Here is a 13,110-nt window from a genome sequence, read left to right as displayed (position 1 = left end):
CCTTATTTTAAATTTTCAATAAACATTGAATTGCAAAACGTACTTTCTCTGCCAGGACTCGAACCCGGGTTTCTCACTTGCCGGGCGAGTATGTTACCACTACACCACATAGCCCTCACATTTTACGATTAATTTATTATTTATTATTTTGTATTTGACCATTCTGCCATATATGTGTTTATGTAAGGAAACTAACATACGATCGGAAGGACAAATACCTGTTAAACGACTTTTACATTTATTCTACTGTAATAAATGGCAATAACCCGCTTATATATATATATATATATATATATATATATATATATATATATATATAATACCTCAAGTATTTTTGCCTAAGACGTCATACTTAATCTGTTGTTTTGCTATAAAGATTATGTGTTAAAGATTGCTTGTCATTTATGAAACAGTCGTTTTTCATACACTCAATGAACCTTAATGTCTGTTGGTATTGCCTACACATATTTTCTCACAAAATAAAATTTCAGTCCATAAAAAACAAAAGTGACAGTTGCTCTAAGTGAAAGGTATTTAATGAGGACAAAAGGGTCCAATTAAAGTAACACAAATGTTGCCTGCCCGGCACGTTGAATTAAGTATTAATGTTTTGCTGAGATCATCCAATTATTGTGAGAGCTGAATAGATTGTGAAGAGGTGCCGGCGGACGGGTCGAGACTGATGGAAACGTCGTAACAAATTGTATCTCAAGTTGTCACTTCTCTATAAATTGTTGCGTTGTTGGCAGAATCTTTCTCCAGAACTTCATATTCTATACGTGACTGCCTCACTTGTTCCTAGTTTCTGGAAATGCACCAGTTACGTGTAACTACAGATATCCTGTAGTAACCGATTAAAAATGTTATAAAAGTATAACAAAACATTTTGTTATAAAAAAACAGGTATTTTTATCAATGGTGGATATTTTCCATTGCATGAAATTATGAGAATTTTTATCTCAAGATGAGTATTGCTTGTACGTGAAATTCACACTGGCTTTTGATATTACCATAATTACACATAAGATAACAACGAGCTGCTAGTCTATTCCTTACCCAAGTAGTATTCTTTCCAATATATAAAAAAAATTGTTGATACTAGCTTCTCTGAACATTACGGAAATATAATATAATCAGAGTTGCCAAGGTTTAAACTGAAGTTTCAAATAAATTATTATTGAACCTGTAAGATAACTCCAAGGCAATTAGTATTTCATGGTTTTAAAGTGCAGTACAAGTGGGAAAAATGAATTAAGCAGGTTTTCTTTTAAATTTTCGTTACATTCATGCAAATAACTGTTACGTTCTCTAGGTTCGTAAAGTTTATCCAAATGTATACACCAACAAGATATTCACATTATTTCCATGAATTGGTCATTTAAAAGTCAGGTTAAAGTATTGGTGAGTGTATTGCCATTTAAAGGACACATTACAGTATCAAAATATGGAAAACTATTTGTTCAGTAATTATTTCGCCTCATGTCAAGAATTATGCTGATCAATAAAATTTAAAATTCAGTAAGTTATAGCTACTAGGTTTCAAATTATACACAAGGTTTTCGTCAACATCCAATGAAAATTATGAATGTTAGAGTCTTACTACTTAATACCAATCTATTAACACTTAACACCTTATATATTGTATAATATGGATTAGAGTGATAGTTTTTTAATTGAACAAAATGGTATGGGACTACTAAATTCCGCTGCATTTTAAAAATCACAATTCGAAAGCAAAATTTGAGTTAAGTTGACAAGCCGAGCATTCCGGGTACAATAAGGGTGTCTGGGTGTGACAGCCCCTACTTTTATTCCCAGTGTGGTTTTATTCACAATGTTGCAAGGGCATGACAAATTATGCCTTAAACTGTCGCTTACAGCACTTTTGCATTTGGCAAATGTCGGCTTGGTTAGTGTACGATTCAATATCTGCAATCCATCTTGTGCAAATAATAATCGTTCAACACAAGATTGGTGGTGATAATAAATTAGAGATAATACTAAACACATCTTTAACTATACAAACATTGTATACGGATTAATAGACAGTCCATGAAACAGGACATTGTTTATTGAAAACGTATACTATGACAACGGACTATTTAGACATTCAGGATCACGTATGATCGATCAATAGGATCAAATAGTTTGAACATTAAAGTAATTAAACTTTATATAACAATAATAATTATAAAAAATTTGCATAATGATAACATTTTTTCCTTCTCCCGCCGATATTTTTAATTCTCCCTAAGAGATCAGTAAAATAGGTGTGATGTATTGTTCATGAATCTCCAACTCTATTCCCATGCCAACGAACATGAATAAATATCATATGCAGCTAAATTTATGCAACGGTTACGTGCATTGCATGACTGAGTCATAAACTATTTACTGATGAGCAAGTGCCTTATCATTTATCAGATTTCGATGTACAAAAGTCATAAAACCGCATACATTACTCACGATATGCCTCACCCGATGTAATGCTGCCTTAAATAACAATTAGAGAGGGGCGATAACGCTAATCAGACCTACCCTCGATTTAATGTTCAGGAACACAAACGAACAAGAAGTTAATTTATGACGGCGTGACCATGACACCCTTGCGGCTGTGTTAGATAACATCGCTTTGATGTTGAGCCGCAATCTATACCAATACTCGTAAAACCTTGATGTCTGTTCAACTGATCATCGCAGTGTTTATACCAGTTCGAACACTAAAATCAATTTAGAAGTTAAAACTTGTATCAGGTCCATAATTTAAATTCTGTAGAATACAAAATTGTTCATAACTTTGTAGGAAAAAATAATTTTCAGTAGTATTATTCCTAAATGTTCCTAGAAGCTCCAAAAAGCAATACCATTATTGACTCATCTCAACCGATCTTATTTGTATCAAACATTCGTTACCTTCATAGTGTATTGTATAGTTTTTTGGTTCATTTAGTATGTTTTAACCAAAACTATTATAATGTGGATTCTTTTAGTCATACATAAAAATAAAGTTCTCAGTTAAGGAAATTTGATTTGTTAGCTACAGCAGTCAGCTATTGCAGATGGCCATTATGTGCATACGAAATGGGGAATGTTTCCTTTCGATATCCAATATTTGTTTGCAAATTAATTAATCTTCCGAATGTGACTTACTGATTCATTTCTAGGCTTGAAAACTAGAAATATTTGGAGCATTTTTAGTTAAGGTTTATGTTGACTAGTTAAGCAGTAAAATTAAAGACGATCATCAACAAGAAATAGTTTCGGAGCATATCTAAACCGTACTGACATGTTCATCACAAACTTAAGCCTTACTTAAAACTTATAGTTTTATATATATATATATATATATATATATATATATATATAAAATATTTTTGAATCTTATGATTCAATGTTTATTGAAATTAAATTCGGCTATTGCCATTTATACAAAGATAATATTAATGTAAATAAAAGTCGTTTGACAGGTATTTGGTCTTCCGATCATATGTTAGTCCGGTTATTTAAACGCATATGTGACAGATACGGTCAAATAGAAAATATTTGAATCGTAAAAAGTAAGGGCTCTGTGCTGTAATGGTAACACATTCACCCGGCAAGTGAGAGATCCGGATTCGAGTTCCGACGGAGTAAGTACTTTTTGTTATTCAATGTTTATTGAAATGAAATTCGGCTATTACAATTTATACCATTTTAATTAATGGTATAAATTAATCAATATCTGACAGACGAGTCATGTATGTGGTTTGACTAATGAAGATGAGTTTCGGATAAAGGGCAATTTTCAGAAACAGTATAGTCAATTAGTGTTAACATTTTACAATATTATAGTGATTCATTATAGTGCTAATTACCACAGGTCGTTATCAATTAGTAACCTTTTTAAGGATCAGTAAACATCTAATACAGTACACAGGGTACCCACCTTCAATTGTCTCATCTACTTTCCGATGAAAGTTCAGACATTTATGCCCTAAAATTTATGAATGATAGCTTCAGTGAAGCACAACATTAACCACACTGACATGTCCTGGGGACGTGCGGTCAGACAGAGGAACGTCAGGACGTATGAGAGGGGCGGACCGTGCGGTTATTATCAAGGCCGGGCACTACGATGCCACATGGCTAACTGAAACAATATTAGTTCCCCGTGTAGGGGAGATGGCAATGTCCAGGCATTATTAGGTGGTTGCTTTCGTGACAGTAGATCGAGTTATTCTACTCTGATAGCCTTAAAGCTGACAGGACATAAACATCCCTTTGTGTTTCAGTGTTGAACACTAAATTGTTTCAGTGCCAGTTGTTGTTCGTTGCAAGACCAATTCAAAGTTATAATTGGTGTTTAGGTATTTTGTTTCAATAATCGCAACTTAACAAAACCTCAAGATCTTCGATAGCAAAATCAAGTCCAAAAAATGTAAAGCTTTAAAAACCATTGTAAGAGTAAAATAAAGAAGAAAACCAGCAGATTTTTGATAGCCTTCTCAAAAACATATTGATCGAATGTTTTAGCTGGAATAACATAGCAATTGGATTATCAGGTCACATGGCTATTTAATTTACTATATATGGCTATATTACCAATAATTTCTATACATATATGAGAACAGAAGAGAGTAAAATATCTTTCAGCATATACTTAGCTGAAAGATGACTTCTCAAGTTTCAACAGTTCAAGGAGTAACCATGCTGTTGTTAGGCTTATGTCAACACTAGTATGAATGGGTATAGTTATAGTATAACAATTCAGATATAGAGCATAATATTTACTTAGTGAGCTAAAAATAATATAGTAAACTCTTTATAAGCTAGGATCCAAGAACCACATTAGTTGTGGTGAGGGTGAAATTCAACGGTATCAAAATTTCGGTAAAAAATATCAAATCATTATTATTTTTTTTTTTTTTTTTTTGCTTGCACACTTGTTATCAAGTTAGTTAACTTGTTGTTATAGTTGTTTGACAACTATTATTAGTTGTTAGATTACTTGAAAAAGAGACAAGAATTTTCCACTTTCAGCCAAACTTACTTCTTTATAGGATTTGCTGGAATTTGTTTTGTCGACCTTAAATGCTTGTGTTTGATAGTGTTTGGGTTTAGGTGTATCAAAGAAAACCATTTGAAAAACTTTCGTGAGATATTTTTTAATTACTTATTTGTTACTTTCCTTCGAACCCCACCACATTTATCGTGACTAACAACCAATTTTCTCCTGGGGAAAATTACTGTATCGAATTCACGGTTCTATGCTTATAAAATGCTGGCTATCCGGCCCTGGGCTATTAGCAATTACTTGACAATTGCTTTTGAGCTTATATCAGTATTTTAATAAATGTTATTAGGGAACTGCCTTTTAAAATGACGTCTTTTGTATGTAGCCGTTATTTTGAAATTTCAATATAACACTACCAGAGACCGAGTTTAAACAAAATGCCATTCCAATCTCACCGAGCCATTTACGTAGACAGCAGGTCCAGCCATCAGTCAGGCGGAGTTTTGCCCCGTTTGTTACTTCAGTTCCCGACCGTTCGAGACTGAGTTTAAACAGCATGCCATTCCAATCTCACCGAGCCATTTACGTAGACAGCAGGCCCAGCCATCAGTCAGGCGGAGTTTTGCCCCGTTTGTTACTTCAGTTCCCGACCGTTCGAGACTGAGTTTAAACAGCATGCCATTCCAATCTCACCGAGCCATTTACGTAGACAGCAGGCCCAGCCATCAGTCAGGCGGAGTTTTGCCCCGTTTGTTACTTCAGTTCCCGACCGTTCGAGACTGAGTTTAAACAGCATGCCATTCCAATCTCACCGAGCCATTTACGTAGACAGCAGGCCCAGCCATCAGTCAGGCGGAGTTTTGCCCCGTTTTTTACTTCAGTTCCCGACCGTTCGAGACTGAGTTTAAACAGCATGCCATTCCAATCTCACCGAGCCATTTACGTAGACAGCAGGCCCAGCCATCAGTCAGGCGGAGTTTTGCCCCGTTTGTTACTTCAGTTCCCGACCGTTCGAGACTGAGTTTAAACAGCATGCCATTCCAATCTCACCGAGCCATTTACGTAGACAGCAGGCCCAGCCATCAGTCAGGCGGAGTTTTGCCCCGTTTGTTACTTCAGTTCCCGACCGTTCGAGACTGAGTTTAAACAGCATGCCATTCCAATCTCACCGAGCCATTTACGTAGACAGCAGGCCCAGCCATCAGTCAGGCGGAGTTTTGCCCCGTTTGTTACTTCGGTTCCCGACCGTTCGAGACTGAGTTTAAACAGCATGCCATTCCAATCTCACCGAGCCATTTACGTAGACAGCAGGCCCAGCCATCAGTCAGACAGAGTTCGCCCCGTTTGTTACTTCAGTTCCCGACCGTTCGAGACCGAGTTTAAACAGCATGCCATTCCAATCTCACCGAGCCATTTATGTAGACAGCAGGCCCAGCCATCAGTCAGACGGAGTTCGCCCCGCTTGTTACTTCAATTCCCGACCGTTCACACTACACTGAGCTACAATAAGGGAGGCGTCGAGACCAGAGATGACAAATTGTATCTTGACCTGTCATCTTGGATGTATTTCACACTGTTAAAGACTTCGTCTGTAAGTTGAAAACCGTTGGTTACTTTTGTGAATGTCTTGTTATTTAATAAGTTACTTTTATTAATTTGTTTATGATATGATTACTCAAAAAAAATGAATGTAAATACTGTAGTTTGCTGAAAAATTCATTTACATGTTACAAATTTAAAGCTCACATTTTAAACTGCTACTTTTATAAGAAAATCAGTGTTTATTTAATACCTTAAATGATTTAATTAACTGCGGTGTTTTATGTGCGTCGCAATGTTCAGTAAGATCATGAATATCAATATACAGAGTGTTGTACGGATTGGTAAAACTTCAGGACATGATATTATTCATAAGAACAAGCAAAAAAGTGTTTGTCAATATGTGTTTATTACAAAACAATTATATTTCAGAACCCGTTTGATCAAATAACATGTTAAATTATTGGCCTTATGGGAAATTAATTAAAGGTCAATAGTCTAATACGAGATTACGCAAAACTATGAATTATAAATTGTAGGACTTTTAGAAATTGCTGTTTTATCTGATGTCACAAATTTCATGTTCATTCTGATGAAAATAATCCTGTAGTAAAAAACTTGTTAAGTCCCCAAAAATTTTTAAATGCCTAAATGGATTGATTAGCAATGTTTGTGACACAATGTATCTAAAATACAAATACTTTAAATTGAAATGTGACAAATAATATCACAAACATAAACTGTATTATAGGCATTATAATCTATTATAATAAATAGTACTAAAATTATTCGCAGTTTTTAAGTGCGTAAGGACGCACTCAGGACGCTTAATTCATAATAATTATGTGGACAATACAATTTATTGTGGATAGTGATATATGAACATAAATTATATTAGTAAAAAATAATTCGTGTAATAGACATAGCTTTTTAAACTTGCAAGTTCCTCATCTACTCATACTTTTAAACTTCTCTCCTTCTCGGTTCTGTAAATTAGTTTATCTTCCAACTAACACATTTTGTACGTTGTGTACTGTGTTACTGTATATAATAAATTAACTATAACATTTTAGGGGTTTTATAAATCTGTTTTGTGCCATACTCATACCAAGGTCGAGTATTATTTTAATAAAACCTTTTTAATGGTATCTTGAAGTTGGAAACGTATTGCAAATTTCTTTTACAGACTAAACTGACTTCAATCCTAACCTTGGTGTGTATCTACAACTAAATGGAACAAGCAGTTCCGATGAATTGCAGGACAACATTTAATTAATTTAATTGTTGTCATATTATCAACTACTACATCTAACCAGTGAGGGTATAGTCAATGATTCAGGTACTTAGTAGAGTTTGCTGAATTAATTATAAGTTACTAAGTTCCTTCCCGTATAACAAGCACATTCAGTGAACTGAACTACAAAACGTTATGATTTTACAACAAAATTTTACATGCTCTTTAGGAGCCATGCGGATTTTTAAATATTGTTAATCATTATAAAGCATAAATTATTTTAAAAAATTTCACAAATTATGACCATTTTTAAGTATATGATTAATATATACTACATATAATAAGAAGGAAGTTATTTTCTACGATTAGTTGGTATTTTACATTTGTTTATTCAGAATTATAAAATTATTAGTTCATTAGTTTTCACTAAAGATGATTCATTGTGTAATCCTAAATATATTTCAGTTGTATTACAAGATAAACTTGGAAATTCTTTACATAATTATATATACATCAAGATACATACACATACATATACATTATACATACATATGATATACTAGCTGTTTCCCGCGGCTTTGCACGCTTTTCTTAAGCTTTGTCCGTGTATTTGAACTTCTGGCTTAATTGAATTATATTTACAACGCTGATGTAGAGTTTGCCTTGTTGCCACGATCAAGAAAATATGTTTATATTTATAGCCATTGTGCACGTACATGTACTTTATTATAAAGTGGTCTAACACTCAAACTTTAAGTTCAATCAGAAATGTATCTTAAAGACAAATATATATAATAACTTAGCGCCTTCAAATAGTGTTTGGCTATGTAATATACGTAACTGTCTCGTAATTGCAGTTTATAGTGTGCAGGCGCTTTGAAACCTTTTATCCTTTGCAGCGCCGCTTGGTGGTGAGTTACATCAATGGGCATAGCTTATAAACCTTCTCCGTGGAAAAATACGTATACATAAAAATTTTCATAATGGTCTGTCTAATATTTTGCTATTCCATAAAGGACAAACACACAAACATTCATTTTTATATATATTTAGATTAGATTATATCATATTATATATATATATATATATATATATATATATATATATATATATATATATATATATATATATATATATATTTGTGTTAGCAATACGTTTAATGTAATCTTATTGTATGAATCACCATATTTATGAGAATTGAAATTGGAAAAGGATTTGGGAAACGACAACCGTCAAGTAAAGCAAGCAGGTAGTAGTTATGGTAATGTAGGAGATGCACATCCATCACGTGTCCTTCTTATACTACATCCTGGAGGCTGACAGGTGTCCTACCAGGATTATGCACAGAGTCCCTTCACCCGGCACTCGCGACGTATTGTTGTAACCTCACATATCCAGAGCATTTAGCTTCTGAGGTACGAGAAACGAGGAGATTTCATTACAAATATTGAGAACATACTAACACTCAGCTGACTCTTCGTCACCTTTATTGTCTGCGAAATTAATTCCTGATAGATTTGACCCCATGGTCTATGTACGAGTAAACTTCTAATTCACTTAACCTAACATTTGTACCTGATTGACAAAACTACTTAATAACTTTTGAATATTAAACCTATAACAAAATTAACAAGAATTATTATATAGTTAAGTTCAATTCAAAATACTTTTAAGGGACAAGGTTTTGGTTGCATATAAGGATACAAAGTTTCCACATCGTTAAAATGAGTCTTAACATGAAAAACTTGGGAACCTGTCAACCCATTCAACTTATAAACCAAACTGCTTCGTCAAGAGTAAACAGTTTTACGACTAGCAAACAATTTTCCTGATAAAATGTATTAAACGAAGTTTTCAAAAACTCACAGTTTCTCTGGATCGTATTTGTGCTATTATTTATTATATTTAAATAATCGACAAAAACACAGTTTCTCTGGGTCGGACCAACTCTCCTGTCCGATTACGGACAGCGATAGCACATAGTTGCTATGTGACTAGCCAACCCACTCGGCCAACTATGCTTCAAAAAGACTACCCCAAAGTCAAGGTTGATGCAATGTCCTTACACAGTCTTCGTATTAATATGCTTATGAAAGGACCATCCAGCTTTAAATACAAATATCTCCAAAATCTAGTCCAACTAGCTCTAACCCATTTGCCTGATGTAGCGAACTTCCTTCTTGCCCAAAACTTAACCACACTGAACAAGGACTATATGGCAGGTCTCGGAGTATACCAAAATATCACTGCATAGAAAAGTGCATAGACACCCAAGTTGACAATGGATAAGCATTATGAAAACTACATTTTTGACACGTTTTAAAATATTTTAGTTCCTCAAAGGCTTTGTAAAACATCTCAGTTAGGAAATTTTTCTTTAAAATAGCTTTAGAACTCTTAGAATCGAACGTTTCAATGGTTAAGTTTTTCTTTGATCATTCATCACTGCACAGCAAAGTGGTGGCAGCAAAAAATATAGCTCAATTGTAGAATTTGTTTGATAAAACATTTTTACAGAGTAATGCGAGAGTTTGAACACAGCAATCTTATGGCATTATTTTATAAACTGAGTAGTAAAACGGATTTATTAAAGTCTTAAGGGACCAAACAGCTGGATTGTTTCAGAGCAATTCAATGAAGCCAGTCTGCTGTAAAATTCGATTTATTTGTTGCCGAAATGGAAGAAGGCTGTTAAAATCACTTTAAAGTTTTATTTGAAAAGTTACTGTTCTCTTGAATTCAGAGCAAGTCAAATATAAAGTTTTGATTTACAAAATAAATAAATCTTTCATAAACAGATTAATATATTAAGTCGATGTGGTGAATTTATTACGTAGATCACATATTATTTTTTAATTCAGTGTTTTCCTTTTTGAATTTTAGTTTTTCGCTTTCCTGTTGTGATTTTTTAATAAACATATCAGGGCTCTTTGAATTTGAACGTAACCTAACAATTTTCAAAAATCTAAATTATAATTTTGGAAATTTTCCGTCGCTATGTGATTCAAAATTACAAGATGATGGTTAAATAAAATTTGAATGGTGTATTAATACTTTGACACCTAGGAAGAGAGTGGATTTCAAATTCTCTATACATGTGTTATATAAAATAGAACACGTGTAACATATAAAAATGGAATATTCCCGAAATCTAGCTGTAATTTCAAATTTCCCTTCGCCATGTCAAACTTAAACAAATAAAAGTAGAAAACCTCAGTGTACCAGCCTATGCCACTATTTCTGTTATATGTAAACACAGGCCAAGGCGTTCTTGTGCGGGAGTAGCGGGTAAATGTTGGTGTTTGATGAGTTGGATTATCAGTTTCATACAGTCACTTTGATCGCCCAACTTCTCGCAGACTTAGTACAAACCCTGAAAGCGGCTTAACTTAACCAAACCACGGCTTCGTTTTACATAACTTCCGCACAGCAACTAAGCCCTTGGCACTTAACATTTTAGCCTTAGTGAATAAGTAAGATACGGAACATGAGATTTGATCTGAAAAGTGGTTCTATTGGTTGCAATTTTACATATGGAAAGAAAAGGTCTACAAGATATATATTGTTAAATAAGGAGATGGAAAACTTTCTTTTCTTTGGGATGTTTTTGCATTATTGGTCGTGGGTCTGTTCAGCGAATTTAACAAACAGAATTAGTTTGGTGAGTCGGTGCAGTATGATTTTTGAAAATCAGTGATAAAAATTAACCTATGATATTAATAGAAAGAGGTAACATTATGTAACATATTTTGTATTATTTAAAATTGCTTACCATCCACATATCCGTTTGGGCAAACATAAAAATTTAAACACATCGTTTTAGGCTATTTGTAATTAATTAATCAATTAATCTGTAAATAAAGCAAAATTGATCAAAAAGCTTTTAATTTAATTTGTAAGCGTTATGAAGCGGACTTGGTCGGACATTTTATTAAAAACATAGAAGTGTCAAAATAAAGATTAGTGTGGCCCTGTTTTCACAACAATTGAGTATTTACATAACTTCGACATATTAAAATAATGTATGTTTTAAAACTAATACATTTTGGAGATTTTCACTAATCATGCCTAGTACTTACTGTTACTTTGCAACCTTACTTGGACAAAATTAATCCTCCATCAATTATGAAAACGAAAAGCATAAATTTGAACACCATAATTCTGGATAATATGACCTAAAGTGTCTGTTAAGTATTATTACTATTTCTAACTTATAATAAAATGATCAATACTCTTTAAAACACAGTTTATTTTTCTTTCAAAATATATTATCTATTTTTAAACTCCAATATTGATAGTTTTGTTTACATTCAGAGTCGAAAAGGATCAATGGTAAGCTACTTTACTGTGTCCTACAATTGTTTCATTGCAGGCCACAATTTTTTACATTTTTAACCCGTGACTTATTTTTAGATAATTGTCTAAAATAAAGATTTGTTCTAATAGTCTTCACAGTCCTCAGTTGTTCTTGGAAACATCTGGTCTAACAGGTGAAATCCTAATGCAGTAGTTGTTTATTTTTCAATACACGATATCTGACATTTTAATTGATTCATATACTCCACCTCTCCGAATTCAATACATATACATGATAATTTTATCACAGATCACCAAAGCCAAATGAAGTATCACGCGTTTTAAGAAAATGGATAAATGGCTATCACGCTCTAAAGAGATCTAAAAAGTGTAAAAAGAAGCTCAAAACCCTTTCCATAATGGTTACGTTGTGTGTAGGAAACTCGGTTGCACCACCGTGCTTAGAGATTGTGTCAGTAACATCGAAGTGCACTCAATTGTACACTTAATCAGGCAATTAATGCCAATTCGCCTGGATTACACTATATATTATATTTAGTAATCTAGGTGTCTCTAATATAGAAACGATTTACATCAGAGCAAAAAACAAAAACAAACATTTATTTTATAGCTTCTTCCCTGTCGATATTTTTATGTCTTCAGACGAACAAGACTCCAGAGGAAGGTGCATTATGAAGAAGGTGAACTAGATCTAAACTCAACATTCTTAAAGTCTTGTTATTAATCACATACTATTATTCAGTTTACGTTTAATTTATTTATTTAATAGACCTTAATTGTTAGGGTTTCTAAATTAATATCTAACTTACAGTTTTGTTTCTATTTTTTTTGTTTTTTTTAATAGTTAAGTTATACTATGCATGAGTGTGTATTACATTGTGATGTATAAAAAGTGTATACACTTTTCAGTTAAAATCTTAGTAATTGAAACAAGGTATGATGTAGATAAATAAGATAATATCGTAATAATTTTGATACTGTAACAACATTAAAATGTGAATGTTGTGTTTTTTTACAGTTCACCTTT

The sequence above is a fragment of the Homalodisca vitripennis genome, chromosome 5, assembly GCF_021130785.1.
Source record: "Homalodisca vitripennis isolate AUS2020 chromosome 5, UT_GWSS_2.1, whole genome shotgun sequence".
NCBI lineage: Eukaryota > Metazoa > Arthropoda > Insecta > Hemiptera > Cicadellidae > Homalodisca > Homalodisca vitripennis.
Note: the sequence above shows the minus strand (reverse complement) of the source record.